Source organism: Pantherophis guttatus, chromosome 4, assembly GCF_059756535.1.
Source record: "Pantherophis guttatus breed Tessera chromosome 4, ASM5975653v1, whole genome shotgun sequence".
Lineage (NCBI taxonomy): Eukaryota > Metazoa > Chordata > Lepidosauria > Squamata > Colubridae > Pantherophis > Pantherophis guttatus.
Window position 1 is genome coordinate 92649280 of NC_142066.1, and position 25045 is coordinate 92674324.

The 25045-nt window shown below is 40.8% G+C and overlaps 1 protein-coding gene and 1 pseudogene across 4 annotated transcripts in view; one reads left to right on the plus strand and one right to left on the minus strand.

Moving 5' to 3' along the window:
* GLB1 (galactosidase beta 1) overlaps positions 1-25045 on the plus strand; it is a 196346-nt gene that overhangs the window by 28008 nt on the left and 143293 nt on the right. The window lies entirely within an intron of this gene.
* On the minus strand, positions 10769-15678 carry LOC148114232 (uncharacterized; annotated as a pseudogene).

Here is a 25045-nt window from a genome sequence, read left to right on the forward strand (position 1 = left end):
AAGTATACTTTTAAAGAAAATAAAACCCGAAATATATTCTAATAAAACACATTTTATTATAAAGAAAGTAAAAACAGTCTTATTAGCTAATTAATTACATCTTGGCAGCGTTCCTGCCTTACCGGTAGAAGTTCTGGCAGACAAACAAAGAAAGTTAGAAGAAAGTGAAAGAATGTGGACATGCGCAGTGGCTTAGTGATAAGAGTCGGTCTACCGTAAGTCTCAGAATGGGAGCACAGCTGGCAAACACAAAAAAATGCAGTGACAATCCCCTTCTTTGTCAGTTGAGCGGACATCAAGTACATCATCAATTAAGGCACATCTTCTTACGCAGATACTCGTGTTGAGCTGCTGGAAGCGGTTTGTTGAGCATATCAGCAATTTGATCATGTGTAGATACATACTGCAATTTAACAAAACCTTGTTTCACTAATTGTTTTATGTTTTGATAACGGATGTCAATGTGTCTGGATCTAGAACCTGTGAAATGTGATTCAGAAATATAGACCACCGATTCATTGTCTTCCATCATGGTAATTGATCGGATCGGACGTGTCCAGATATCTGTGATCAAAGCATCAAACCATGTTAGAGAATTACAGGCATCTGAAACACAAGCATATTCAGCTTCAGTAGATGAACAAGAAACAAAATTCTGTTTACGCACTTGCCAGTAAACAGGACATCCATTTAAGAACATCATATAACCTGATGTACTTTTACGTGATTTCTTATCACTCGCCCAATCAGAATCTGCATAACAACATAATTCTGCATAATCAGTATGTGTTGGTTCTAACAATAACTTCATATGTTTAATGTGCTTTAGGTATTTCAATAATTTCTTAACACCTGTCCAATGAAACCGTTTTGCCTTACCTACGTGTCGAGACAAGAGATTAACACTAAGTGCAATGTCGGGTCTGGTCCAACTACTAATGTACAATAGTGACCCAATAACTGAACGATAAAGTGTTTGATCCTCGAACTAAGGACTTGGTTCATGTGTCAAGTTATGAAAATCTGTTTGCATGGGTGTCTTTGTTGTGTTAGCATCCTTCATGTTGCAATAATGCAAAATTTGTTCAATTTTATCCTCTTGCGAAAGACTAAACCCCTTCTGTGTTTTTTCAATCTGAACGCCTAAATAAGTGCTAATATGACTTAAAGATTTCAATGTAAAATATCTCTGCAAGGCTTTGGCAAAAATTTCACTCATCTGCTTATTTGGACCAATGTAAACAATATCATCAACATAAACAAGAACTATCTCATATATATTGTTAGATCTTTTTGTGAACACGCACTCATCAGTTTCGGATTTAATAAAGCCCATTGAATTTAGTTTGTCAGTAAGACATAAGTACAACATTAAACCAGACTGTTTCAGACCATAAATACTTTTGTTTAGGAACCAGGTATCCCCTTCTTGCTGTCGGAACCCTGGGGGACCTCTCACGTAGATCTCTTCATCTAGGTCAGCATGTAGATAAGCCGTGTCAATATCGAAATGGAAAGCTTCTAAACCAAGAATAGTTGCAGTTGCTAAAGCAATTTTTACACTCTCAGTTCGAACTGTCGGTGAGTAGGTATTTGTGTAGTCCTCAGGATAATATGAGCAAAACTCTGAGCTACAAGTCTGGCCTTGTACAATGACTCACCATTTGGCTTCTTTTTGATTCTGTAAACACCTTAAGTTTCTTTAGACTGTCCATTTCAACCTGCATTGCCTCATACCATTTGTCTTGCTCTGAATCAGGAAGATGTTTGATTTGTGTGAACGTATCAGGTGGAAGTGTAACATTGGAAATCAAAGGCAAGGGTGCTTTTGTCAGTTGCCACGAATATCGTTGTGGCATACCCTTTGTGACCCTCTTGGAACGTCTCGGAACAACAGTCCATTCTTCTTCTGCTTCGTCCTCATCCTCCCATTCGTCGCTAGCGTCAGCATCCGCGGCTTGCGAAGACTGAACATCAGGTTGAGAAGAACTAGTGGAATCTTGATCATCAGGCTGTGTGGCATCAGTAGCATCATCTCTAGGAAAATAAACTCTAGGATCATTGGAATGAATCCTGGACCAGTCAACATCGTCCTCAAAATTAGCAGATTGGGAAATCACAATTACATGTTTGGAGTCAATAAATTTGCTCCATTTTGAGTTATCATCAATGCCCATAAATCTCAGTGCTGCCGGACCTTCTTTTCTTCTTTGAGCTAAGGGAATGTTCATCACAGCATATGAACCAAAAATATGGAGATTTTTGAGATCGGGCTTGTACCCGTACAACATGAAGAAAGGAGTCTGATTTATTACACTGCTCCAAGTACGGTTGACAATGTAATTTGCATATTTGGTAGCTTCACCCCAGTATGGCATACTAAGGTTGGCGTCTTCTAGGAGACAACGCATCATGGTTTGCAGTACCCCCTGTCGTCTTTCTGCGACTCTGTTATGAGCCGGTGTGTAAGGAGCCGACGTCTGATGAAGAATTCCATTCTTATGCATCCAGTCCTGGAAACGCTGAGACATGAATTCAGAACCACGATCATTCTGGATTCTGGCAATGTGAACTTGGTGTTGGGTAAAAACAAGAGCTGCAAATTCAGATTTTTAAAGATCTGAAAGGTCTCAGATTTTTCTTTCATAGGATATGCATATCCATATCTAGAGTAATTATCAACAATTGTTAGAAAAGATTTTCTACCACCAAGTGTTGGCGGAAAAGGACCAACTATATCAGTGTGAACCAAATCAAAAATGTAAGTCTCAGAATGGGAGCACAGCTGGCAAACACAAAAAAACGCAGTGACAGTGTTGTTACAGGTGATACGTATGGATCTCTTGCGGTACATCATTGAAACCGGGAGTGTTGAGACTTCCGGTTGGTGAATCCCAGCGAAATGGCGCTGTGACAGCGATCGCTGCTTTCATCGCCACTTTTTTGTCGTGTTTTGGGGTCCCTTCGAGGCATGGGAGCCCGGAGAGCTCCGCGGACGATAGCGGGGTGTCAGCAGGCAGAGCGGTGAGGAGCAAGCACTCTCTGCTGGACCGACAGCCACTGTCAAACTAACGTGGCGCGTCTGCCTTAAATGGCAGACTCGAAGCTGTGATAGCCAACAAAAGACAGGAAGCAAGAAGATTTCGGTGAAGTTGGTGCCTATTATCATTCATACCCACTCTCCCCTGAACACGCTTGGAGTGAGTTCAATTGGATTGTGCTGGCTGCGACGGATAAGAAGGATCCTGGAAGGAATTGGCGGCGATTGTGAGGCTGGAGGAGATCGGTGGGAAGTGAGATCGCAGACGAGCCGGTGAGACTGAGGATACTTTTAGAATGGGAGATGGCATTTCCAGGGGATAGGATTGATATTTTGTTTTGAGCAAATAAACTCTGAAAGCTGAGTATGTGGAATAGACTAATTGAATAAAGGAAACTGGATTTCGGAAGTGTGGCAATTGTCAGGATTAATAATAAGACTGTCTGGAACTGAGAGAGTGAGAAGGAGCCCTTGGGGAAGACAACGTGGCTGATGAAACCTGAATAACAATGCAAATGGATAGTGACTGAACTTAAGAGCAATGCGAAGCAGATTATACAGCAAAGGGTGCCTGCTGCACCGTTGTAAAAGAACGTTTTTATATTTTTGGTTTCTCCTCCCTTTTTCTCTTTTATGATTGAGAGAAGTTATTGAGCAATTAATTAATTAACGAGTTGGGCAAATAACAACAAAAAAAATTAGAAAATCTATATATCTATAATTATATATTTATATCAATATCATATATATTATATATTCCATTTCATACAATCTAAATTAATTGTGAACTTATTTAAAATTTATTAAATACTTCTTAGAGTTTTTTATTAAGGAATTTATACACTCTATAATCTTATATATTCTATAATTGGACTTTTTTCTTCTCCTTTTTTCTTCTTCTTCCAATTATTGATTCTTAATTTTGATAGTTTTTTATAATTTGGAATACTGAGATTGCATAATTAATTAATTAATTGTGTACTTAGACTTTAATATATATTAGAATATCATCAGTGCTTAAGTGTTAAATAAGGATAGGTAAAGCTCATTTGCTTAAGCAGTGATAGCAGGTGGGAAGGTTATCTTAGTTTAAATTAGTTTAAATATTAATTGATTAATAAGTGACTTATTACAGGATAGATTTGTATAATGGATAAAAATTTGAATTATTGTATTACTAAACAATATTGAATTGTGGAACGAGGGGGAACGACTTAATATAAATACACTTGATATTTTTTGGAGTGAAAAAAAAAAGATAATATTTGATAGAGCCAGTTAAATATTGGTAGATGACAATCTGGAAAAACATCGAAAAGATAATAAGAAAACAAAAAGGTGTTAAAGGAGATGACGAGCCTCTCATCCACGGTGACAAAAACAGGAAAGAAAACACCCTCAAATCCCACGATTACAATGATATCACCTGCTATGCAGAAATCGACTGAAGGTCTTTCTAAAATGGAGAAATCAGGAATGATTCCCACAATGCAAGCAATGCAATCAACACTGCAATACAGGACACGATGATCATGATGCAAGAAAAAATGTCTAGTAATCACACTGAACTGAAGACAGATATTAGGGCATTAGATCAAAAAATGATTGGTATACAGGAATCGATATAAACCAATATACAGAAGATTAAAAAGATGGAAGCTAAAATGGAACAACAGGAAAAAAAAATTAGATACGGTTGACCAAAAACTGATGGCACAGAACAGGGAATTGGCAGACTCAATTACCCAATTGGAAACGGATCGAGTCTCCTTCTATCTCCGTTTCCAAAACATTGCGGAAGATAAGGAAGAAGATCTGGGCCAGGTGATGGCAGAATTAATTGCTGAGGTGTTGCAACAAGATAAATTGGATATTATAAAGGAAATAGATGAGGTATGTAGGGTCCAGACAAATTATACACGAAGAAATAAATTGCCAAGGGAAGTGCATATAAGATTCGCAAGGAAGAAGGTAAAGGATATCTTCTATAGTGTGGCAAGAGATGAACCAGTCATTACAAGGGAAAGGAGGTGATTATATTGAAACAAATTCCAAGGAGGGTAAGGGAGTTAAGGAGAGATTATAGGTTTTTGGCTACTCAACTAAACAAAAGGAATATCCTCTTCAGGTGGATTTTACCGGAAGGTATGTGGATCACGTGGCAAGGAAATAAAGTTAAGATAGATAGCTTAGTAGCAGCTCAAGAGTTTTTGGATCAATTACGAGCGTCTGAAGAAGATCAAAGCAGTAAAGAGGAGTTAGAGGCGATAACATCTGAAGAAGAAGCAACCCAGCAGAAAAGAGAGAAAGAAGGGACACCGAAGGAGAAGGAGGTGGAAGATAAGGATAGTAAAGAGACAAAGAAAGACCGAAGACCACAAAGAGTTACACGCGCTAACAAGCATTAAGATAATATAAAAGAATTAAGAGATGGATGATTGGAAATTGATATTGATCAACGTAAATGGCCTGAATGATAACAAAAAGAGGATTTATTTTTTTTACAAAATTAGCTAAACAAAATATGGATATAGTGTGTCTTCAAGAGGTTCATATTAAAAAGGAAAATCAAAAATATTTGGAATATAAGAAATTGGGGAATTTTTATGCCTCTTAGCTGACAAAAAGAAGAGGGGAGTAGCATTGTACATCAAGAAGGAAATAAAAGCCGAACTAAAATATGCAGACCCGAAGGGAAGGATATTAATGGTGGAAGTTAAGAGAGGCAATTATCCAATTTTAGTAACAGCAATTTATGCTCCGAATGAAAATTTAGGAGACTTTTATAAAAAATTAGGAGAGAGATTAAGCATGATGGATAAGAGCAAGATTTGCATAATTGGGGATTTTAATGGGGTAATAGATTCAAATAGAGACTATAAGGGGACCAAAGGTAAAAAGAAAAAAAGGAAAAATCTACCAAAACCATTCTTTGATATGGTAGAAGAACTTAATCTAGTGGATATTTGGCAGGTTCTGCACCCACACAAGAGGCAGTATACATATTACTCTAACCCTAAAAAATCTTGGTCCAGGATTGATATGATGTGGGTAAGCAGAGATATAGGGTTAGATATTAAGTAAACAGAAATTATGCCCAACATTTGGGCAGACCATAATCCATTAGAGGTTAAATGGGAATGTATGCACAAGAGAAAAAAATATAAGATGGAGATTAAATAATCAATTTCTAAAGGACAAGCAAAATGTTGAGAAAGTAAAAAAAGAATTAAATTTCTTTTTTGAAGTAAATGAAAAGGAAGCAACATCTCGAGGTATCATATGGGATACAATGAAAGCGTACATAAGAGGACTAGCAATATCGTATAGTGCACATAGGAATAAGGAAAGAAGAGAGAGGCAGAAGACACTGATAGAAGAATTAGGGAAAGCTGAGAGGGAATTACAACAAAAACCAGATAATAAGGCTATTAAAGAAAATTGGATGGTTATACGGCACAAATTAAATATTATCGATCAGGAGGAATTGGCGTACAAAATGAAACGAATGAAACAATATTATTTTGAAAATGCAAACAAACCGGGCAGGTGGCTGTCCTATAGATTAAAAAAAGAGGAAAAAAAAGGCATAATTCATCAATTGGAAGACCCGGAAGGCCATCTTAACAATAAACAGGAAGATAAATTGGAGATTGCCCAAGAGTATTACGCGGCTCTGTATGCGGAAGAACACATTCCTAACGAAAAGGTGGTCCAATATTTGTCAAAAGAAAATCTCCCAAAGATCAGGGAAGAGGATAAAGAAATACTTAATAAATAAATAACGATGACAGAATTAAGGACGGTAATATCTAAACTCAAAAAGAATAAATCCCCAGGCCCAGATGGACTCCCAGGAGAATTCTATAAAAATTCAGATTTGGAGGAAATTTTATTACCAAAGCTGTTAGAAATTTATAATGAGGCCCTAACAGAATCCAAAATTCCAGAATCATGGAGAGAGGCGTATATTACACTCCTCCAAAAAGAAGGAGAGGATCCAAAATTAATTAAAAATTATAGACCAATCTCTCTCCTGAATACGGACTATAAAATTTATATGGACATCTTAGCAGGAAGGCTAAAAATAATTCTGAATAAATTAATACACAGTGGTCAAAATGGATTCCTCCCTGGGAGGCAAATCAGGAACAATACAAGGATGATAATAGACATATTGGAATACTATGAGGAACACCCGCACAAAGAAATGGCATTGGTTTTTGTCAACGCCCAAAAGGCATTAGACAATCTTAATTGGCAATTTATGAAACAACAAATTACCCAAATGGAATTCGGATCAAATTTTGTTAATACGATATCCACAATCTATCAAAAACAAAAGGCTAACATATTACTGAATGGAGAATTAACTAACGCTTTTCAAATCAGAAAATGGGTCCGACAAGGGTGCCCTCTATCCCCACTTTTATTTATTTTAGCACTAGAAGTACTTTTGAGAAAGATTAGGAATAACAATGAAATAAAGGGTTTAACAATCAGAAAAGAGATATATAAGACACAGGCATTGGCGGATGATGTGGCATTAATTATGGAAGAACCATTGGAATCAGGCACTAAAATTCTGGAAGAATGAGCAATTATGGAGAGGTAGCAGGCCTTAAATTAAATAAATCCAAAACTAAATTATTAACAAAAAACATGATGGAGGTAAGAAAAAAAACACTGGAAGAATTAATGGAGATCCAAACCGCCAAGAAGGTAAAATACCTGGGAGTGTGGATTTCATCAAGGTTCTCGGCCCTCAGAAAGGATAATTATTTACCATTGATTAGGAATATTAAACAGGATCTAGAAAAGTGGGGAAGACTACAGATATCACTATTAGGTAGAATTGCAGCAATAAAAATGAGTATATTACCCAAGTTATTGTATTTATTCCAAACGTTCCCTGTTAAATTAGATAAAAAATTCTTTTTTGAACTCAATATTATCATTAGAAAATTTATTTGGGAGGGAAAGAAACCAAGAATAGCAATTAGGAACTTACAGGACAAGAAGGAAAGAGGGGTTTTTGGATTACCTAAATGGGAGTTATATCAAAAAGCTGCAAACCTAGTATGGCTGAAAGATTGGGCAACCCTGAGAAATAAAAGATTGTTAACTTTAGAAGGGCATGATCTCCAGAAGGGCTGGCATGCATATCTCTGGGATACAGGGAAGAAGATGAAAACTTATTTCCATAGGCATAAAATAAGGGAGATCTTGATACAAATATGGGGAGAGATGAGACAGAAGCACTATAGGAAAATTCCGAGATGGCTTTCCACCATGGAGGCTATAATATATCCAAATATATTAGGAATGGGTAAAATGATCAGATACAATGAGTTATTAGATGGGGGAGGGAATCTCAAAACAAGGGAAGAATTGATGGAACAAGGTACTTCTATAGATTGGTGGCCATATAATCAAATTAAATCCCGATATAAAAAAGATAAGGAGGAATTCGGCATAGAGACAAGCATAAATGGATTTGACAAGATATGGATGGGTACAGATGACAAAATACTAGCCAAATTATATAATTATTTATTGGAGTACAATATGGCAGAGGAAGTAGTTAAAGAACCGATGTTAGCATGGGCCAAAAATATCGGACAGAATATAAATCTGAACGAATGGGATTCAATATGGCATAATAATCTTAAAATGACAAAGGCAACGGCTTACAAGGAAAACCAATACAAGCTGTTTTATAGATGGCATACGGCCCCAGCTAGGATAGCGAAGATCTACCCCAATTCGAGCCCTAAATGTTGGAAATGTGATCATCAGCAGGGTACTTTCTATCACTGCTGGTGGACTTGTAATCAGGCACAAAAATTCTGGAGGATGATATGGATGTGGATTAGAGAAATAATAAAATAAAATTTTGATTTTGAACGAAAAGCTTTTCTCTTGGGAATCCTGAAAATCGAATATGCAAAAAAGAAAAAGTACTTAATTATACATATTCTGACAGCCGCTAGAATTTCCTTTGCCCAGTATTGGAAAGAAAAACAAATACCACCTCAAGAACATGTTATTGGGAAAACAATGGAGTGCGCCGAAATGAACAAATTGACTTCAGAAATTAATGACAGAGAAGATTCGGAATTTTATAGCGTGTGGGACATGTGGTATGAATGGATGGGGAAAAGAAATAAAGAAGGAAATAAAGTATAGAGATTAAGTATTAATTAATCAACAAAGTCCATAGAGAAATGAACAGTATTACATCTATTTTTAGAGATTGGAGCACTAATATTCTCAATTGTCTTAATTTAAATTTAGCTTTAAGAAACAATATCAAATAAAAGACAAGTAAAAATGCACGTAGATATATATATGCATTTGCACCATTGAACCGAAAATGTATTGAGTGTATCACTATTTGTTATAATAAAAATCAAATAAAAAAAAAAACTGGGAGTGTCATTAAGAGGGGGTGTCTCTATAATTTGAATCCAGTCCATAGAGCCAGAAGACAGAGTGATACCCATGTCTGGAGTCTCTCGTTCCAGCTGAAAATGGGTGTATCAGGTAGGACCAACACCTGTTTTTTTTTGAACCAAGTATCATCTGATAGCGCAGATTTTAGCTCCGCTGTCAATTTGTCTTTGGGGAGGTCAGAATGGAGTCTGGTTTGTGCTCTAGTAGGTGCTTGGGCTGCTGGTTGGGCTTTGGAGATCATGGCATGTACTATCTCTTCTTGTCGGCTGTCAAATTGGGGTTTCCTGGACAAAGCATTGGCCAATAGGTTTCTTCCCCCCGGTATGTATTTTAGCTTGACATTAAAGTGTTCAAAATACTGAGCCCAGTGAACTTGTTTGGGGGAAAACTTTTGAGGGGTCTTTAGTGCTTCAAGGTTTTTATGATCAGTCCACACCTTGAAAGGTTCCTTAGCCCCTTCCAGGAAATGTCTCCAGGAGAAGAGAACCTATTGCACTGCAAAAGCCTCCTCCCATACCACCCATCTGCGTTCGGTGTCTGTTAACTTTTTTGACACATAAGCACAAGGCATTAATTCATTTTGAACGTTCCTCTGAAGTAGAACAGCCGCTACTGCCACATCCCTGGCATCAGCTTGGACTACGAAGGGTTTGGTTGGATCAGGGTGCTGGAGGATGAGCTCCGCTGCAAACAGTCACTTTAAATTTTCAAAGGATTTCTGACAGTCCATTGTCCAAGCGAGAGGTTGGCTAGGTTTTGGGTTGGTTGGAGATGGACCGGTTTTTAGTAACTCAGTTAAAGGGATCACTACCTCTGGAAAGGAAGGGATAAATTGTCTATAGAAATTTGCAAACCCAGGAAGCTTAGAAGCTGCTTACGTGTTCGTGGTGGCTGCCAATCTAGCACAGCCTGCACTTTTCCTGGGTCCATTTCGAACCTTTGACTAGACACCTGTTAGCCCAGGTAGTCCGAAGACTCCTTGTGGAATTTGCATTTTGATAAGCTTTGCATAAAGTTCGGCTGCTAAGAGATTTTTCAGCACTTGTCTGACTAGTTTGACATGCTTTTCCATATTTTTGCTGAATATAAGAGTGTCATCCAGGTAAACTATAAGACCTCCTTATACAGGTGTTCATGTAGCACCTCATTGATCAGTTGCATGAATACTACGGAGGCCCCCTGAAGTCCAAAAGGCATGACCCGGAATTGGAAATTGCCCAGCGGGCAATTAAAAGCAGTTTTCCATTTGTCTCTCTTCTTTATGCGGACTCGCTAATGGGCTTCTCTTAGATCTAGCTTGGTGAAGACCTTGCCTTTTGACAAGTGGTTCAGCAAGTTCTTCATTAGGGATAGGGGGTAGGTATTTTGTATGAAAATGGCATTCACTACCCTAAAATCAACGTATAACTTGAACCCCCCATCTTTCTTCTCTTTAAACAATACGGGGGCTGCCAGTCTAAATTTTGCAGTCTCAATGAAGCCTCTGGCTAAATTGGTATCAATATACTTCCTCGAGGCTTCCGGTTTGCTTCTCGTAGCCGCCAGACGGTCCCTTGGGGCCGCCAGCCCCTTCGCCTGTAAAGAGCCGAACGGAAAGGCGGCTTTACAACAGAAAGGCGGCTTTACAACGGAAAGGCGGCTCGAAAAACTCCATTTCCAGGAGGAAATGTGAGATAGAGCAGGTGAGTGTAGGTAGAGCTTTCCGCGAAGCCCCCAGAGTTTTTTTTTTACTCTTGGGGGCGAGCGGATGAGGCTCCCTATATCACTCGCCGTTTGCTCCGGGCGTTGGGAGACCTCTGCATTTTTGCAGAGCAAGGCTACGAAAACAAGCTTTTCAAGATAACTAACAGATTAAGCAAAGAGGATGAGATCTGGACCTGGACCTGTGACCCTAAATTGCAAGTATTTATACTTATTTTGCAAAGGATATTGAACAAAGTAAAAAAGAACTTTTAAAATGGCGACTGCTGAAATTTGAGCAGGGAAGCTGAAAAGGGAAAGTCCTTCCGTTCCTTATTAAGCCACAAAGTAGCAGAGTAAATACTTTTGGCTACAATTGAAGAAAAAGCTCCACTTTTGTGTTTTCTCTTTCCTGGAGATTTGATTTGATATTGATCTCATTTGGAAAGAAGCTTTTTTCTCTTCACTTTGCTTTTTTTTCTTTTCTAAAAAAGTTTGCCTGTGTGGAAATATGGCGTTTAGGCTTACAAAGCCGGACAAACAAGCAGTGGGGGGGGGGATTCCCCCATCCACAAACTATATGAATAAGTTCTTAACTTACAGTCTCAGAAAACTGATTTTAATATAATTGAATTTCTCCTGGAGGAGATTGTAAGAAGGGATGAGATTATGAATCAGAACTTTGAGAAATTTAAGCAGGAAATTAAAGAATTGGTGCAATTAAAGTTTGGTATTTTGCAACGAAAGATTATAAAAATGGCTAATGGTTTCTCAGAATTTATGATCAAGTTGGATACAAATATTAATCTATTAGAGTCTAAAATGGAGGAAACTGAGGACAATTTGGAAAATAAAATAGAAAAAATTGAAAATGATTTGATAAACATTCAAGACAATAGTTTAGAAGAAAAACCTAAAATGGAAGCTGATCCAAAGATTTGTAATGTAGAAAACGTACAACAACGGATTGAAAAGGAAGTTTTAATGATGCAATATAATTTTACTGAATATGCGATTAGACTGAGAGGATTACAGGAAAATAACAGAGATGATTTAAGGAAAATATCTTCTGAAGTTCTGGCTGGGATTTTAAAGGTTCAACCTGAGGAGGTATTTTGTAGGATCGATAGAGTTTATAGAATAAACTCCTGGATTGCAAAGCAAAGGCAATTGCCTAGAGATGTGGTGATTTATTTTACAGATAAAGAAATAAGAAATAATATTGTGCAAAAATCTTTTAAGTCTACTTTGCAATTGTTTGGAAGAAAGATTTGGATATATAAAGAACTACCGCCTAAGATGTTATTGGAAAGAAAGAAATTTGGTTTTCTGGTGGCTGAGCTTAAAAAAAGAAATATCTTATTCAGATGGAATGTTCCAGTTGGTATAATATTGAGATATCAAGGAGAAAGATATCAATTAAATACTGTTGAAAAAGCGGAAGAATTTTATCAAAAATTTTTTTAAATGAACTTAACATCTTTATGTACAACACAAGACAAGCAGAAGGAGTTAGAAATAAAGGAAAAATATCGAGTTACAGAGGCCTTTGTAGATGAATTGCCTTTGGATTCTTCAGACACCTCAGCTGGACTATTTATAAATAAGAGAGAAGTGGCATTGGATTCTAACGTGATGACTCACCAAGTCACAGACAACCATGGAAATCAACTAATTGATACACAACTTATAGAAAAGAAATATGAGTCACAAAAGCAAAACCAACAAGATCAAGTCATAAATCAGAATGAAAACCGATCAGTTGATATACAACTTGCAGAAAGGAAATTAGGATGGAGATCAAACCCACAGAAAGAAAGGAAAAAAAGAAACAGGTCTCATAAAAATAAAAATTTCTAAATTAAGCAACAGCGAAGCCAGTTATTTTTAAAAATATATGACTGAATATATGAAAAGATAGTTGAGGCGAAGTAGTGGTTAATATTATCCTGAGGAGAGTGACAGACCTCTGCAATGCCGTAATTTTGGGATGTGAAAAGGGCCTTAAATTGTTGGATTGGAATTATCTATTTCTGGTTTTCTTTTTATTGATCAACGTATTATATCTATGCTGAGCTATAAGGCAAGAGAGTTATGCTGGGGCATGCAGAAGATCTGGCTGTTACCCCATTACGACGATGGGAATTAATAATCTTGAAAAAAGCCACTATTACAGATATTATATGGAATACAATTATAAAGTCACTCGGGTGGTTGTTTTCTTTTTTTATATATACGAAGATATTCATTATTGATGGGGGCAGATGATAACTGAGGATTTTGAATATTCTGTTGCAACTGGGAAGTTATGTTACCCTAATACGGATAATGGAGTCAGCAATCCAGTGGAAAGACATCAAAGAAGATATTATATGGATTATAAGTTTAAAGTCATTGATTTTATCTATATAAGGGAATATTTTTTAGTAGGGTGGGCAGAAGAACAAAGATATTAAGAATTGTTGTGTATGGTAATTTTGCAGGAAAGTGGGTGGAGACAGGCTAGTGTAGACTAAGAAAAGGGATGTTTAAGAGATATATTTATGGGAGTGGAGGAAATGGATAGAGCAGAACAAATGTAAAATTAGAATTTATGGGGAAGGCTGCTTTGAAATGTTATATTAATATACACAAAAGATTAAATGTTAAAGTAGGATTTATTATATAGTTTTAAAGTGGAAGGTTGTTTTGAAATGTTATATTAATATACAGACATAAGTATGGGGGAGGAGAAAAAAGGGCAGATTGGGTGTCATAATAATATTACTGTGTTAAATCAGAAGTTATTATACAGTGTTATAGTAGAATGTTATTTTGAAGTGCATGGTAAGAGGGGGAAGTAATAATATTAATAATATCATTAGAAATAAGGGTCAGTATTTGGAGGAGGGAGTAAGGGGATGGTAAAATATTATATAATCTGTTATGTATTAGGTTTATATTTTGAAGAAGTCACAGGGGGGATGGGGCGGTGAGGGGGGGTTAGGGAGGAGGGGGGGGAAAAGGGGGAAAATTTGTAATTGAAAACTTTTTCAATAAAATATATATATATATATATATATATTTCCTCAACTCGGTCATTTCCACAGGCGTTATGGAGTACATTCTCGGTTTTGGTAACTTGGCCCCAGGTTCTAATTCGATGGCACAATCAATGGCTCGATGAAGGGGGAGGATTTTGCATTCCTCCTCACTAAATGCCTCGGCTAGGTCTCTATACTCTTTAGAAATCTGGGGTTCGCCTGGAGGTAAGTCTGAAATGGCAGCTGCCATTTCTGGCGGTTGGCCCCTATAGTTTGGCAGTTTGGGAGGAGGGACCGGGGGCAGTGGGCTGACGCCAATTATAATGTTCTGGTATCAATCTTCTCATTTAATGGTAGGGGCCCATTTGTCAAGCCACGCAAGTCCTAATATGATGGATTTGGAGATCTTTGATACGACTATAAATCGTATAAATTCACAATGCATCCCCATTTCTAATTTGACCAGTTCGGTTATTTGGGTGACTGGAACCCCTCCAATTAACATTCCATCCACCTGTTCGAACTTAGTTGGGCTTTTCAGGGCTCTTGTTTTTATCCCTAATTGTTCAGCGATTGGACACCCAATTAAGCATCTGGTACAGCCTGTATCTATTACTGCTGATAGTTCTCCTTGCTCAGGCACCACCAATTTCACTTTAACTGAAAAGAGGAGGATGCTGCACTTACCATCAGGTCATCTTCATCGGTAGCCTCGCCGGGAGGGGTTCCTTTGGCTAGAGGTACCTTGCTCTCTTCAGTGGGGAGGGGAACCTCTATGGCCTGTCGGGTGAATCGGCTGGTGTCTGGGGGCTTTCTTGGAGCTCTTCTGCCTCTGGTGGCCATGGGAGGACATGGTTGTGGAACTGGTACAGGGGCCAGACACTTGGAAGCCCGATGATCCATTTGTCCACAATGATAGCACTTAATAGCCCCTGTAGGTTGAGAAGGAGGGGTCTCAGCAGGTTTAGAAAGAGGACATCTAGCCAAAGTCCTTCAGGGTGGCTTCTCTGCTGAGGGTTTGTGGTGTGGGTAAATTTCTTTATCCAGAGCTATGGACATGGTGTACGAGTCCTGCAGTCATTTTGGCACCCCTCGAACGCCACATGCTTTTCTGACTTCCTGATCAATGGCTTCTTTAAAGTAGTGCAGGAGGATGTGGTCCGGCCAATGGGCCAGGTTCCCTGCAACCCATCTAAAGTCCCATACAAAGTCTTTTATGGGTCAGCTACCTTGTTTTATCACTTTTATTGTGGCTTCATTCTCATTCATCCTGTCAGGGTCTTCGAATCTGGCCCGGAGCAGCGCAACAAAACCTTCAGCATCGTTTAGTTCAGCCGCTCCCTCATTGTGCAGCTGGCCTATCCAGTCCGAAGCGTCCCCTTCATTCATGCCATTGGTAATCGCTGATACTAAGTTGCAATCGGCTTCATATTGTTCTCCATACTGATCTATATGGGCCCAGATTTGGCTGAGGAAATAAGCCAATTTGGTATGCTTACTGTCAAATGTGGCTCTAAAACAGGGTGGCGGTGGCCTTGCTGGTGGAACAGTCACAGTGACGGGCGGTGGGGCAGAGACCTGCTGTGCTGCCATGGCGGGCAGTGGGGCATATGCCAGTGGCTGAGCTGAAACCTGCTGTGGCACTGCTGCTGGCTGAAGCCCCTGGACAGGGGTTGGCTACTATGCTGGTTTGTTGAGCTGCAGAAAGAGGGAAAGCCCTGGCTGGCTGATGGATCAGACCCCACTGCTGTGCTGGGATCATTGGGGCATATTGGGCCCATGGGGATGTTGGAAAGAATGGAGCAGAAGGTGTTGGCACTGGCACTGGACCCACCCCTGGCCGGGATAAAATCCCCAGCCTTGGGGGATATATTCTGCAGGGGGTAGCATGAAGGCTGGTTGGCAACGGGGGGCAGCTGGCGGGAGTAGCGGTCCCTATGCCAGATGCGTCTGCTGTCTCCCACCTGCTGCTTGGGCTGGTTGCGCTGATCTGATCCCCAGTCATCCCTGGCGGCATCAAAAGTTGCTGGTTCCACTCTAGTTCCACTGCCAGATCCTGGATCAGGAAAAGTAAACATGGGTTGTGTTAAGCTCCATCTCACTTGAGATTGGGACCACGAAGTATAACTTCCCACTTCAAGCCGCTCAAAATTCTTTCTCTCATCTTTGAGTATTCACAGGCCTTCCTTTCCTGCGCATGCTCGAAGATGGTGGCTCGTGGATGATCCTCTGATACCGGGGGGTAATGAAATGGCCTTTATGGATTCTTGGAGGGGCCGAATGCCAGCTTTAGGCCCTGGCCCAGCAAGATGAACATGAGGTCGGTCCGTGGAGAGCTTCTTTAGCTCTCCAGAATATTTGTGTGGCCGACTGGAGCTGAGGAATGCCGCGGAGGAGCTGAGAAACGTTACGAGGCTCTGGCAGCGCTGGGAGATTCGATTGCGACCGGGGCGGTGTCGACCTTCTCGGCATCCCCTCAGCGGCGGTCGGAATGGTGGGGGGGCGGCAGCAATGGTGGCTTGTTACAACATAGCTGGACCCCCCCCCCAAAGCTTGCGGCTGCTAGCAGTGGCGGTGGTGTTAGTTGCGGCAGCGGCAAGTGAAATGGCAGCCGCTGGAGACGCCGCCAAGGGGAATGGCACTGCCCTGGCTGAATTCTTCGAATGTTTGACTCTTCTCGACCTCGGGTCTATTGGCAGCTGTGGAGGGGAGAGCAGTCGATGCAGGCTAATTAATCTGGAACTGCCCGGTTGGTGGCTCTTCCGAAGATCTGGGATTCAAGGGGGGGGGGGGAAGATCTGGTTGAGACTGGTGGGATTGGGAAGGGCTGGGCGCTGGTGTGGGACTGGCCTGCCGTCCTGGCCCGTCTCCCCCTCCCCCCTCCTCCCCCCATGACCCGTTTGTGGGCGTGGCCGGGGTTGCTACCACCCGGACGGGATCCTGCCTGTATTTGGACTCACCTCCCCCCGGACACTATCACAGCTGATCCCCGGTTCTGGCCATACCATCTGTTCCCATCTGCATTTGCACTTGTACCATCTGCATCTGCAACGCCTTGCTCTGAGGAGAGGTTCCTGCCTGGGCGTGGGCGCCGAGGGAGTCGATTCGTGTTGCTGCTGTCTACCGGACAGGATTCCATCTGCTGAGACCAGTCGCTGTGAGAGGGCGACTAGGTTATTGCTTCTCCAGGGGCAGCGGCCTGAGAGTCCTCTTCACTACCATGAGAGGATAGTGGAGCCCGGTTGTCCCGCGCCGAAATGGTGGACTCTCTCCCTAGGACCTTGTTTAGACTATCACCTTTGAATCCCTGACCTTATTTATTTCTCTGGCTGATTTGGATGTATTCACCGGCCGAGCTCTTTGCGCTGCGAGATTCCCCCCTCTCGCAGGCCTGGCCCTCTATGTTAGCGAGGGCCTACCTCAATGACAAGTTTTGGGACCCCGAGAGGTGGCATGCGGCAAGGAGGAGGGTGAGGGTTTTTTAAAAGAGGGTTTTTAATGAGTTTTTAAGGGGTTTGGGGAAGGGTGTGGGTGGGGATAAAAATGGACCTGGGGGGGTCCATGGAGTTTCAGAATGGCAGAGTGAGTCTGAGGGTCATGGCGGGAGGAGGGGGGAGAGGGTTTAGAAAGGATGCCGGGGGAAGAGGTGAAGGACCAGTCCATTAGCACAGTGGGTGGGAGGGTTAGATATGGCGGGCGCAGGGGGCTGTATTATGTTCGGGGGGTATGCACCGCTACTTGCGAGAGGTGGCACTTCCTGTAACCCCGGTTGCGCAGAGCCTCAGGACCCGAGCCTTTGGCTGATGTTGTGCAATGTCAGGTCTGTTGTAAATAAAGCCCCCCTCATTCATGATCTAATCCAGGAGGGGGGTGCGGATCTGGCAGGGATTACGGAAACCTGGTTGGGCCAGGAGGGGGGTTCCCCTAGTTGAGATGTGCCCACCAGGTTTCCATGCATTTCATCAGCCGAGGGTCCAGGGGACGGGGGGTAGCGGTGATTATTAAGGAAAGTCTGGATCTGAGAGAGGCCACTTCCTCAGGTAGCCGGTTGTGAGTCCCTCCTTGTGAAGTGGGGTCATGGGGTGCAGATGGGCCTGCTGATCACGTACCTGGCTCCCTGCCACATGGCAGCAGCCCTGCCTGAGCTGCTCGATGTAATAGCTGGGGTGGCAGTGGAGACCCCCAGACTTATGGTCATGGGGGATTTCAACCTGCCATCCGTCGGTGAAATGTCGGAAGCAGCTCGGGAGTTCATGGCTTCCATGACGGCCATGGACCTGACCCAGTTAGTTCATGACCCCACTCACATCAGGGGACACACACTGGACTTGATTTTTTCCTCTGGTCAGTGGCTGAATGATCTTGATTTAGGGGAGTTAATCATTAATCCCTTGTCATGGACAGATCATTCGCTCCTTCGGATAGACTTTTGGGCCACTTCCCTTCGTCGCAGGGAGACGGAACCGACCAGGTGGTTCCATCCCAGGCGCCTGATGGACCCGGAGAGGTTCCTGATGGAGCTTAGGCTCTGGCTCATGACTCGGCTGAAGAACTGGTAGCCTCCTGGGACAGGGTGGCTGCCAGAGCTTTGGACCGCGTCGTACCTTTGTGGCCTCTGACTCGGTGCCGATCTCAATTAGCTCCTTGGTTCTCCGAATTGCTGAGAGAGATGAAGCGCCGGAAAAGACGCCTAGAGAGTGATTGGAGGGCCAGCCGCACCAAATCTGACCGGACACTGGTGAGGTCTTATATCAAGACCTACCTAGTGGCAATAAGAGTGGTGAAATCTAATTATTTTGCCGCTCTTATTGCATCTGCAGAGAACCGCCCAGCCGCCCTGTTTAGGGTGACCCGCTCTCTACTGCAGGTGGGAGCACGGGATGATCCCTTTCTGGGTAGAGCTGAGGATTTTGTGCAATATCTGCATGATAAAATTACTCAGATTCAGGACGGCCTGGACTCCAATTGGCTAGCCTCAAATGGGATGATGGGGCGGATCTTGAGAGTGTTATCTGGGCGGAGTTTGACCCTGTGGCTCCCGAGGACATGGACAGGATTTTGGGGAGACTTAACGCTAGCACATGTTTATTGGACCCATGTCCCTCCTGGTTGGTGCTGGCCTCCCGGAAGGTTACATGAGGCTGGTTTCAGGGGATTATAAATGCTCCTCTGGGTGAGGGTGTTTTCCCAGTCGCCTTGAAAGAGGCGGTGGTGAGGCCCCTCCTCAAGAAGGACGTGGTGGCTCAGCAGACTGATAGCGTTGTGATTAACACCAGCTGTCTGCAATTGCTGTAAGTTCGAATCTCACCAGGCTCAAGGTTGACTCAGCCTTCCATCCCTTCTAAGATAGGTAAATTGAGGACCCAGTTTGTGGGGGCAATAAGCTGACTTTTTAGGATAGCATTTAAATCAAATTTTAAAAAAAAAAGCCTTCCCTGGACCCAGCTGTATTAGCTAATTACCGTCCGGTCTCCAACCTTCGCTTCGCGGCGAAGGTTGTTGAGAGTGTGGTGGCGTGACAGCTCCCTCAATACCTGGATGAAGCTGTCTATCTAGATCCGTGCCAGTTGCACTTCAGGGCGGGATACAGCACGGAAACGGCATTGATCACATTGGTGGATGATCTCTGGAAGGCTCGGGACGGGTTGTTCCTCAGTCCTGGTCCTCCTCGATCTCTCAGCGGCCTTTGATACCATCAATCATGGTATCATGCTGCGTCGGTTGGGGGGACTGGGAGTGGGAGGCACCATGATGTGGTGGTTCTCCTCCTTTCTCTCTGACCGTACTCAGTCTGTGTTGACGGGGGGACAGAGGTCGACGTCGAGGCACCTTACTTGTAGGGTGCCGCAAGGGTCAGTCCTCTCGCCCCTCCTGTTCAACATTTTTTTTTCCTTAAATACTTTATTGATTTTTGAAAAAAAAGGTTTTTTAAAAAAGAAAATATCAAATCTCAGGTAACATCTGAGGTATCGTGCAATTACATATATACATTATATACATATCAAGTATCTTCAAATCTATCATTATTAGAAATAGGCATATCCTTATAGTCTTATTCTATTATTCCACCATTTATACCACTTTTCCCATACTGCCTTAAATTTGGAATTCTCATCGTCTTTAAGAACACTAGTTAATTTTGCCATTTCTGCACATTCTAGAATTTTATTTGTTATTGTCATCTCTGGAGGGATTTGTTTATCTTTCCAGTATTTTGCGAAGGTTAATCTGGCCGCTGTTATAATATGTATAATTAATTGTGTCTTGTCCTTAGAGAGTCCATCTCCCGTCATTCCTAGTAGAAAAATTTCCGGAGATAATTTTATATCTTCTTCCACTATTTCTCGCAGCCAAGTTCGTATTTTTGTCCAAAACTTTTTTGTCTCTGAGCAGGACCACCACATGTGAAAGAAGGTGCCAACCTCCTTTCCACACTTCCAACAAATTCCTGAGGCGCTAGGAAATATTTTTGCTAATCTAGCTGGGGCTAGATACCATCTGTGAAATATTTTGTGGTGGTTCTCCCTATAAGTTGTTGATTTAGTAAGATTATAGTTTCTATTCCAAGCCTCCTCCCAGTCGTTAAAATTTAGTCTGTGGCCAATACTTTTTTCCCAAATGCTTAATTGATTCCTGGCTATCCCTTCTGCTCTGTCTTCGCCTAATAAGAGGTTATAAAATCTGGCTAGCATTTTCTTTTCAATCCCCAACATAATTTTGTCTAAATTGTTGTACTTCGTCTCTATACCAAATTGATCCCTAACTTTTTGATATCTAGAACTTATCTGCATATAGCTCCACCAGTCCAAATTAAAGCCTTGATTACTTAGTGTTTCTCGTGATCTAAGAATACCATTTTCATCTAATATGTCTTTGTACGTGCCAAATTTCACGATATCCCTTTTGTTAATAGTAATCAACGCCTCCATAATTGAGAGCCAAATCGGTACTTCCGTATAAAATCTTTGTCTAATTTCTTCCCATGTTTGGATCAGAGTCTCCCTTAATTTGTGTCTGTGGAAATATGATTTCTTTTTGTTCTTTGGGCCCCATAAATAAGCGTGCCAGCCTGCCTGTAGATCGTGGCCTTCTAGCGTCAGGATTCTCTTATTTTGTAATGAAACCCATTCTTTGATCCATACTAATTTGGCCGCTTTCTGGTAAACTTGCCAATCAGGTAATCCGAAGTCGCCCATGCTTCTTTTCCCTTGCAGTGTTTTATATGCAATTCTTGCCATCTTCCCTTCCCACAAAAAGTCTTGCACCTTCCTTTCCAAATCTAGAAAATATTTTTTATCAAGATTCACTGGAATGGTTTGAAATAGAAATATAATTTTGGGGAGAATATTCATTTTAATTGCTGAAATCTTACCTGTAAAGGACAGTTTTAGTTTCTTCCATCTATCTATGTCCTGCTTTATTTTTTGTAGTAATGGACTATAATTGTCCTCTTTTAAGGAGGAATACCTTACAGTGATCCAGATTCCCAAATATTTTATTTTCTTTGCTATTTGAAGTTCAAGAGACTTTTCTAGCCGCTTCTTATTTATCTCCGTCATATTTCTCGCTAAGATTTTAGTTTTAGTTTTATTAAGCTTAAAGCCAGCGACTTCTCCATACTGTTGTATTTCCTGGAGTACCTTGGGACCAGATTTCAAGGGATCTTCCATTATTAAGGCCACGTCATCCGCGAAGGCTTGTATTTTAAAAATTTCTTTCTTAATTTGTAATCCTTTGATTTCTTTGTTGTCTCTAATCTTTCTGAGTAGGATTTCCAGCGCCATTATAAAGAGTAGAGGGGACAGGGGGCATCCCTATCTAACTCCCTTTTGTATCCAAAATGTCCGTGTCTTACCCCCATTTATTAATATGCTTGCTCTCTGTTTATAATATATATTTTCAATCATCTTTCTAAAATTTGTCCCGAATCCCATCAAATCAATTTGGTTAATCATGAATTTCCAATTTAGATTGTCGAACGCCTTTTGGGCGTCCAAAAACACTAATGCCAGCTGTTTTTCCGGGTGTTGTTCATAGTATTCTATAACATTTATTACTGTCCTCACGTTATCCCTCATTTGCCTCCCTGGGAGGAATCCTTTCTGATCACTATGAATCCAGCCATTTAGAATTTTTTTTAGTCTCTCCGCAATTATACTAGTAAATAATTTGTAATCTGAATTTAACAAAGAAATCGGCCTATAATTTGCTATTTGTTTTGGATCAGCACCTTCTTTCAATATGAGGGTAATATAGGTTTCTTTCCAGGAGTCAGGGATTCTTGTACCAACTAGTACCTCATTAAATATATCTAACAATTCTGATTGTAGTTCTTCCTCAAATTTTGCATAGATTTCCCCCGGGAGGCCGTCTGGACCTGGTGTTTTATTCTTCTTTATTTTGGCGAGAGCCAATTTGAGTTCTTCTATTGTGATTTTATTATTTAACATTTCTCTCTCTTCTTCTGTTATCTGTGGCAAGTTAGCTTCCATCAGGTATTGTACAATTTTGTCTGGGTCAATCGCTTCCTCTTTATATAAGGCTTCGTAAAATTCTCTTGCTCTTTCTAACTTATCCACTTCTTTTGTCAAAATATCCCCATTAATGTCTTCTAGTATAAGAATTTGATTTTTTTCCTGTTCTTTTTTAAATCTATATGCCAGCCATCTTCCCGACTTGTTGGCGTTCTCAAAGTGGTAGTGTTTTATTCTCTTGATTTTTTGCGCCAACTCTTCCTGATCCAGAATGTTAAGGTTATGTCTTGCCATCATCCATTTTTGTTTGGCCATCTCGTCTCCCGGGTTTTGTTGTAGTTTACTATCTGCTTCCTCTAAGTTCTTATTATAATCCTCTCTAACTTTCCTTTCTTCCTTATTTTTGAACGCCATATACGATATCACTACTCCTCTCAAATACGCTTTCATGGTATCCCATACAATTTCCTTCGCCGTACCTTGCTTGCCATTCTCAATAAAGAAGCGCTTAATTTCTTCATTTAATTTTATTATAAACTCTTTTTCGTTCAAAAGATTGGACCTTAGACTCCATCTTTGTTGTCTTCTCTTGTTAATATGGTGCCAATGTATTTCAAGAAGTTTATGATCTGTCCAGGTATTTATACTTATATCCGCTTTCTTAATTTCTAAGCCTAATTTTCTAGTAGTCCATACCATGTCAATTCTAGACCAAGAATTCTGTGGGTTTGAGAAAAAAGTATATTGGGAATCGTGAGGGTGTAAAGTGCGCCATATATCAATTAAATTAATTTCATCGACAAGATCAAAGAAGCTTTTTGGTAGAGGTAATCTTTTATTTCTTTTTCTCTCCCCACTTTTATAATCTTTCAGTGGATTAACAACTCCATTAAAATCGCCTAACATACATATTTCAGCATGGGCCCGACTCCCTAATTGTTCGTGTAGTTTTTTATAAAATTGTCCCTGTTTCTCATTTGGAGCGTATACTCCCACCAACATCATTTCTACCTAATTTCTAACCTAATTTCTACCATTAGAATTCTCCCTTTAGTATCTTTATACTTTAATTCTGCCTCGATTCCTTTTTTCACATATATCGCCACACCCCTTTTCTTTTTCTCCGTTAGTGACACAAACAGTTTGCCAAATTTAATAAATTCTAAGCAATTTGCCTCATCTTCTTTTATGTGAACCTCCTGTAAACAAATTATATCTGGGTTCTGTTTTGCCAAATTTGATAGGATTATCTTTCTTTTTTTGTGGTCATTCAAGCCATTGACATTTAAGGATAAGATTTTTAGGCCATCCATTTCTTATGTTGTGTACAGGTTCTAGTTCTTATTTGTCTTTAGCGTTACTGCTCTTACTGGTCTGGTCTTTTTTCCTTGTCCTTCCGCTTCTTCTTTTTTCTTCTCCTCCTCTATATCTTCTTTTGTAATTTGCTCTTGTGAGATTTCTTCTTCCGTGTTTACCGTATCGATCTCTTCTTTACTAATCTGTTCTTTTTCCCCTCCTCTTAGTTGATCTAGGAAGTCTTGTGCTTCTGATAAGTTATCGATTTTAACTTTTCTTCCTTGCCATGATACTACCATCCTCTCTGGCAGGATCCATCGAAATATGACATTCCTTCTGTTCAAGTGGCTCGCCAGAAACCTATAGTTTTTCCTCACTTCCCTCACCCTTCTAGGTATCTGTTTCGGGATATTCACCTCCTTTCCTTGGAATTCAATCTTTTCTTCTCTCGCTATATTAAGGAGAATATCCCTCACTTTCTTCCTGGCGAACTTCACATGGACCTCCCTAGGGAATCTGTTTCTTCTTACATAGTTCGTTTGAACCCTGTAGACCTCATCAAGTTCTTTGATAAAATCTTGTTTGTCCTGTTGAAGGACATCTGCTATCAACCCGGCTATTTTATCGCTTAAGTCCTCTTCCTTCTCTTCGCAGATGTTTTGGAGGCGAAGGTAGTATGAAGCCTTATCCATTTCCAGCTGTAACAGGGACTCTTCAATTCCTTTGTTTTGTATCGCATATGTTCGGTCCACCATGTCTAGTTTTTTCTCGCTTTGTTCCATCCTTTGTTCTACATCTTGAATTCTTCTCTCATTATTCGCGATAGAGGCTTGAATCTCGGTCATTTTTGCGTCCAAAACATGAATATCCGTTTTTAGTTCAGAATGGCTATTTAGCAATTTCTCCTGCATTGCTAACATGGTCTCTTGAATCAGGAATAGAGAAGATTGTACTGTTTGAAGAGTTGGAGTTGGTGGTGGCTTATCTGACTTTTGTATACCTTCTAAGGGTTTCTGGATTACCGGGGACAGTGTTGTTAGAGTAGGGTTAGATGGAGATTTTTTGACAGATTTCAA